We start from the raw sequence: 7,961 nt of genomic DNA on the forward strand, positions 1-7,961 counted from the left end.
TCGATCTGGCCATTTTTAATATAGTTCAAGGTGTAATTCCCATCATTCGAACATGAAATAAAAAAATCCAGTTTGGATGATGATGGTAAACATTTTGATCATTCAGTACCAAATTGACACATTGCATTGCTTGTATGTACTCTACATCATTATAAATTCATACAAATAAAGTCATGGTCACTTAATATTTCATGTGTTCTTTGGTGACAAAGGTCATTGTCATTGTGGTGTTCAACTAATTAAATCATGTTGCATTGTGCTGTGTGGCAGAACTACTCCCAGAGATGGATTCCTCCAAACAATGGCCTTGTGGGTTGTTTAAGTTTGGAGCTTGTGGCAATGAAATGGTACGTTTTCTTTCTTTCTTTATATTAATTGAAATTGCTTTTCCAACAACCATGATTGCTCATAAAACATTTTCCCTTCTGAAAACAGGATGCCAGGAATTTTACTAAACTGAAACCTGAAGTCAACAGAGTGGATGAGGTTCAAACCTATAGGTAATGACTGCCTCTTCAGTACAGTAACACATTACAATGCACTGACCCCACGTGATGGAAAAGGGTTAATCCCCCGAATCATAAATACACTTTCTTCTTAGTTTCTCTGCTATTAATCAATTGTGGTGTGAGAGAAATCAGACATATTCCTTTCCTCTGTAATATAATGGAACTCGATGGCACTCGACTCTGTGGTCAAAGTGACAAAGAAGTACATTTGAAATAGCTCAGCAGTAAAGTCTCTTTCTATAAATAATTAGCTGCTTAAAGTCCCACTACCTTGTTGAAAGCCATCACATTGTACTATATCCAAGAGAAGTGTTTCTAAAGCTGATATCTACAACATTTCGCAAATCCACCCAAAACAAATCTGTATTGATAAATAGAACTACATCGAAGACAACACATATGTTGTTTTGTTGGAGGTCCCTTTAAGGAAGTACAGCAATGCTTTAAAGGTCTCCTATTATGGAAAACCCCCATTTTCATGTGTAAAGAGATTCTGAAAGTTTCAGAAAAAAAGATTCTCTCTCTTTTTGTCCTGATCCATTTATATAAAAATCTGTCTGAAAATGAGCTGATCAGATATTGGCCACTTTATGATGTCATAATGATTTTTTTGCTTGTGTCACCATTGGCCAATCACCAACCAAGGTAACCCCCCTCCCCCCCACCTTATCACCTGAATCTCATCCTAGAGCACCATTGTGTTATTTGTAACCAAATATCTTTTAGCAACACGTTCTCACTCCCAACCCGTCACATGTTGACGGTCGGTCAGGGCCCCTCCACGTCACTCTATTATGGACAGGGTAATATTTAATGCAGCCGAACCGTGTATTACAATGCCGTTATGTGATGAACTCCAAAAAGAAAAGCAAGCAAACTCGGAATAAAGTATTATTTTATTTGTAAAAAATCTTTTCGGACTTCACATCAACAGGAAGTCCGGTTAATTAAAATGTCCGTGCGGAACAATTCCCCAACCCATAGATCCGTGGGGTAATAATGTCAATCACCACATTACACACATCCCTTCACATTTAAATTGTAATTTACATTAAAGTATTTCGTGAGGCCTTCTAAAATGTTTTTAAATATAATTAGGGTTGTAGTTGAAGAGTTTGTAAATTATTGCGTTGCCTGGCAACGGCACGTCCATTAATTCCACAACCACACACATGGATTAACATCGATTTAATACATTAATGTAGCCTTTGTTTCTGCTAAAAGAGGTGGCGACTAGCTGGGGCAACAAGAACATCGGCGAAATCGAGTGTGACTATTAAAAAATAAATAATTATTATATTAATATTGACAATAACAACCGACCGTCGGGGAGCGTTCTCATGGCGTCGATTATCAACGCTATGGGAGGTCTATGAAGGTCTATGGGACACCCTGCCTGTTGAAAACTGACTCTCAAGGGGTACCCTGTCCGTAATAGAGTGACGGGGAGGGGCCCTGACCGACCGTCAACATGTGACGGGTTGAGAGTGAGAACGTGTTGCTCTCAGAGGGGTGTGGGGAGGGGCTCCTTATTTTCATCTAAAGTAACAGACAGAGAATCAGCACTTTTGAAACAGGGCTGAAACAGAGGGCATTATGGGATGTTGCAATGATCTGTTTGGTGTTTGGAGAGACATGCTTTGTATATATCTGAGACCAATAATATATTGATGACAAATAGTATAATAGGGGACCTTTAAACTAGTAATGGTGCAAATTGGGCTGAAAATCTGTTATATTTCCCCCTCAAAATAGCCTCCAGTCTGATGCAGGCAACTATGAATGCAGTGTGTCTGGCCTGCGCTGGGGCTGTAAGGAAGAAGTCAGTTTCAAATACAAGTTCCTCTCATGGGAGGAACACATGAGGAGTTCTGTTTGCAAGGATTACATGCCAGCAGGACCCCTCATGGACATCACAGTCACATCTGGGCAGATAGAAGAAGTGCATCTGCCACACAGCGTCTGTATCGGTGAGTGTTCATGTCGTGGGAAAGGACTATAATCAGTTTGATTCAGCATAAACTTCATCATTACTTTGTACTTTGTAGATCAAACCTCTACATTTTCTGGCCAGTTTGCGGTTCTTCACGTGGGTCCCTTTGATGTTGTGGAAGATGTACCTAAAGTGACATCGTCCCACATCAAGTTTCTCCAGCCAACGTTCCCTCCAAGGGGGGTCATGATCCGAAAGATGGCGGGAATCCCATTTTACTACGACGTGTTGATATACAAGACGAACAAAGAGTTCCTCGCGTTGGATGTTTATGTGATGCCGTGCGATTCTGCTCTACGACAGGTTTCTATTTTGTTCAAACAATCAATCAATAAGACCATATATTAACTTCTCCATTACCTAGAGAAATCAGCATTGTAACTGCGCTTCAAAAATGTTGCCTACTTTGAAGACTTTTCTATATCTTTAAAAAATGATGTTTTTTACAGGAAGTGGAAGAAAAGCAAAAGTCTTCTGGATCAATACTAATCCTAAACCCAAGTCCAGACAAGTCCATGCAAATGGGAAACCATGTGTCCCTCACAACAGACCAGGTCTATGCAATCATTCAACCCAGCGTATGTTTCAATCACTTTTTTATTTCACTGTTTAAAAAGGGTTAAACGTGGAGATCTTTCCATCAAGGGAAAAATCCTTAAAATAGAAAATAATGACAGCAATAATACTTCAACCCCCTTTTTTTCCATAGGCCCGAGAGCTCAGATATGAAAGCATTTTCTTTGAGGTGTTGATCAGAAACACCGACAGCGACTTCACCCTCAGGCTTCAAAGTGGGAAAGACACTCTCTGGACCTGTACCTTTCATAAAGGTCAGAGTTTGTTGCAGCCACATTGTACTCTTTAGCTTAATATGCGTAATCTAATACCAAATGTGTTGTGAATGAAATGTAAACAGTAAAAAAACAACCAGCATTGTGACTTATTTTGTTTCAGGAGACTACCAAAAGCAAAGCGCTGAGCATTAACAAGGTAAGACGAGAAATACGTTGGATTGATAAGGGATATACGATGACTTCAAACACTATTGCTACCTTGCTCTTCATCACTTTCTCAGTTTCTCGATGAAGAATTTAACACATAACTGGAAATTCTGCTTACTTTTTCCCCCCTGCGTCACATCAGCATGTTCGTGGATCGCCATCAGGCAGCTCTGATAAACACAATGAGCGCTAAAAAACCCTTCCTGGATGAACTCAAGGAAAATAAGGCGATCTCTGAGACCTACGACGTGAGGGGGATGAAGAGTGGGGAGCGGGGGGGCTCTTGTTTCTGAGCTTCAGGGATCAGGATGAAGTATGGGAAAGTAAAAGAAGGTAGTGTTGCTTATGGACAATTGAAGCATGTGCTGTGATAATCAGTGCCACGGAACAGTTTCATATCATCAGCTCTCAGAGGACGATATGTAGCTCCTATAACCTAAGTACCTATGTTAGTGATTTATTTGTGGATTTGTGAAACCCTGAAAGTGAAAATCATAATAACACTTATCTTATTATTTTATATATATTTGATATAATAATTCATTACATTTTTTTATTAGAGCGCTTTTTCAAGGCACTCAAAGCGCTTTACAACACATTACATGCATTAGACATGTATATATCTTTCTTTCCATGTTTAATATCTTAGGTGATGTAAACCCAATGTATGTCCAGTTAAAAAGACAGATGTTGAAATACTTTTTTGTATCTATCGCAGTTCTAAAGCTTTTGAGAGTAGATGAATTCATCAAAGAAATGAGAGAAAGAGTGCATGACTTTTGATGTTGTATCGCAACGTGCTTGACTTAATGTACATAATGGGGCGAAGCCTGCGAGCTAGTTCAGGCAGTCAACTCGAGCACTTATGCTGCATTCATACATAACGCCCCTTACCACTCTACAGTTATGTAAAAATGATATCCTGTCTAAACATCAGTCAGGCTTCAGAAAGCAACACAGCACCATCACTTGGAAGTGGTGAATGACATTACGAGTATTTTAGATAATAAGCAGAGTTGTGCAGCTCTGTTTATTGACCTTTCCAAAGCGTTTGACACCGTCGATCATCGCATTTTAAAGCAGAGGCTACTCAGTATTGGCATGTCCAGCCATGCAGTGGGTGGTTTGTGAACTACCTCTCTGAAAGGTCCCAATGTGTTCACTTTGATGGGCTGTCTTCTGAGTGGTTAAACATCACTAATGGTGTACCACAAGGTTCTGTTTTAGGACCACTTTTATTCTCCATATCAACAGTTTAGGTGAAAATGTGGATGAAGCTACTTTAAATTTGTATGCGGACGATACCGTGATGTACTGAGGTCCCTCCATTAAGGAGGCTGTTGTTAAATTACAGGCTGTTTTTAACATTATTCAGACTCAGCTCTCTGAACTTAAGCTTCTTTTAAATGTTGAGAAAACCAAGGTAATGCTATTTTCAAAAGCTAAAAAGACACCAGAGCCTGTTTTGGATATTGTTACTATGCAAGGACAAGTACTTGAAGTGGTTACCTGTTACAAATACCTTGGTATCTGGCTTGATGATTGTCTTACTTTTAAACTTAAGTTGAGAGGAAACTGCATTTTCAAAAAACCACCCGTACGAACAAATGCCAAACTTCATTGCATCTCATCAAAAGGTGTTAGTCTGTGGAATAACTGTAACGATGCACTGAAATAGTCTATCTAAAATTAAAGTATTATTTAGGAGTCAAATCATTAATGGTTATGAACAGGACCTGTAAAATCCCATTTCTTGTAATTGTAAAAAGTAATTTCTTTCTGATTGTTTTGTAAAAAAAAAAGGGAAAAAAAAGAAAAGATTAACAAGACAAACATGTCGCTGATGATGATGACCTAATGTTTTATAAGAAAAATATATGTTAGAGGGGGTAGGACCAGAAAAGTTTTTTTAAGCTTCTTCTTGCCCCTGTTGAACATGAACAGAGACTATCTGAAAATTATTATTATTATTATTTTTTTTTGGTTTGTTATTATTTATGTTTTTGGTACTTTGTTATAATTATTAATCTGAGTGAAAAAAAGAGAATATATTTGTATATTATTGTTACATTTTTTTGTTTCTGACATGTTCTATAAATTGACTAAACTAAACTTCATGTCAATAACCTGCTTAAAAAGCTGAGGAAAAGACTCTGTGACCTTTTGACCTGTGCTGGACTATGGTGATTTGATGTATATGAATGCACCTGCCCATTGCCTGAACAAGTTAGATGCCGCCTATCACAGCGCACTGAGATTTGTCACTAATTGTAAAGCACTTACTCGTCACTGTACCCTGTATGCCAAGGCAGGTCTGCCATCACTTACTGTAAAGAGGCTCAGTCACTGGTACACGTTTATCTATAAAGCTATGTTGGGTAAACTTCCGTATTATATCTGCTCTCTGATAACACAGAGAGTTGCAAGCAGCTATTGTCTGAGGTCACATGATGTAGTCTTGTTAGATGTGCCAAGAGCAAGGACTGTCTTAGGTAAGACAGCTGTTATGTGCGCAGCTCCACTTGCTGGAACAATCTTCAGCAAGAATTGAAACTGAGCAATCTCATTCCTCTGCATGTTTTTAAAGCTAGGCTAAATGAAATGCTTGCTGATACAATGGGCACTTGTAAATGTCTATAACTATGTATCCTGTAAATATAATGTATGATGTCCTTTATTGTTTTATGTTTCATGTGGAATCTATATGCTGCAGGTCTCCCTTGAAAAACAGATCTATGATCTCAATGGGACCAATCTGGATAAATAAAGGTTTGAAATGAAATGAAATGACAACCAACCAATCAGACTCTCCTAATACGCCGCTCTATTTAACCTGCCAGATATCTCTCTATGCATTGCTTGCTGCTGCTATTTCTGCAGCTACCTCTACGTCGCTGCTGCTTGCTGCCCCACCACCACCCCAGCTTCCACCTGTAGGCTCGGGGGTTAGTTATTTAATCATCACTCATCGTGCTTTGTATATCTGTGGAGTGATGAGGCCCGAGCCTAGACGCCTAACTCAACTATATGCTGCTTCTAATAAACATGTTAAAGAAACACGTGAGTTGTCTGACTGAAATGTTAGATTTGTATGACTAATGAAGAGATTGAAGGTTTGTTTGTTGGTTTGGTTCTTCAGTGCCAAAAAAAGGAAACAAACGGCATAGTATTGTATGTCGTTGAAATGTTACAAAAACTAAGAAGCAGAATTGGAGCCATAAATATGACAATGTCTTGCGTTGTAGAAAAACTTGGTTTTATTGTCTTCAAATTGTCACAAAAGAAAGTCAAACATGAATGTGTACAGTTCTTTTTTTATGAAAATGATCACCTTAAGCAGCAGTGAATAAATACAAACAATTAAACACAGGTCACCAGATCCAACATGTGAGTGACGAACAGTTTAAGGAGTCAGGAAAGTGAAGAAGGTGAGTCTGGGGTCCTAGTTGGTGATCTTCGCCTTGAGACCCTCGAGCTCAGGACTGCCCTTGAAGCGAGTTTTGTAATCCACCTCTGTGTGCTGAGAGGAAACAGGAAGAGGAATCATTAGTGTGAGACAACGGGTGTCCATGACAGATGTTTGTGGTTAAAGTGTGTCTATGTGTCTGACTCAAGTCACTTCATTACATAAAGCAAAACAGGCCCAGAAACCTTTCTCCTTATTTGACTTTATGGATGATTTAACCCCCACATGAAGTGCAGGGTGAGAGCTGTGAGCCTTCAGAGGAGACGAGACATTATTATATTAAATGGTTGTAACCATAGGCGGTGCGTGAGGCTCAGGTTTGGGAAGGCTAAATAACTTTGTTTTACCTGATGCTGCCCGCGTCCGGCGTCTTTAGAAAAGAGATCAACTCAGTGAAAGCACCGCCTGCTGACCAATCAGAGCTCAGTGTGCGGAGTTTACATCTATCAAGTCATATTACAGGATAAAGGAAATACAGTTTAAACTGCCATATGCAGAGAAGATGCCGACGTGTCGCACTTATCATTCATATCACATCATAATGTATAATATATCTCCTTATCTGAGTCAGCTGAGCCGTATCTGGCCGTGCAACACTTACATTGTCACACATACTGTATGCAGACGTATTATTTTAAGCAACACATTAAGTTGACGAAACCCTCAACTCAAATGTCATTAAAGTCAGATCCCCTCGTGCATGGGCGGCGCCAGGATTTTTTTGCTGCAGTAGTTTAGCAGTTGCTATATGACAGCACGGCGTTGCTAGTTAATTCATAATTAGCCTGTTCATATTGTAGCGTTCACCGCTATTCAAGATCACTCAAGCCTTCAATGTCGAAAACGTTCTCTTTATTTACAGAACCAATCAATAGTGTAACACTCGTGACTTTCACGTAACACACACCGGAAAACGCACACACATACACACCTGGAAGGGGCGGTCTCTCCCTAACTCCCACCAACAACATTGCCTAAATAACGCACTTTTC

This window comes from Pseudochaenichthys georgianus, chromosome 18 (assembly GCF_902827115.2).
Source record: "Pseudochaenichthys georgianus chromosome 18, fPseGeo1.2, whole genome shotgun sequence".
Taxonomy (NCBI): domain Eukaryota; kingdom Metazoa; phylum Chordata; class Actinopteri; order Perciformes; family Channichthyidae; genus Pseudochaenichthys; species Pseudochaenichthys georgianus.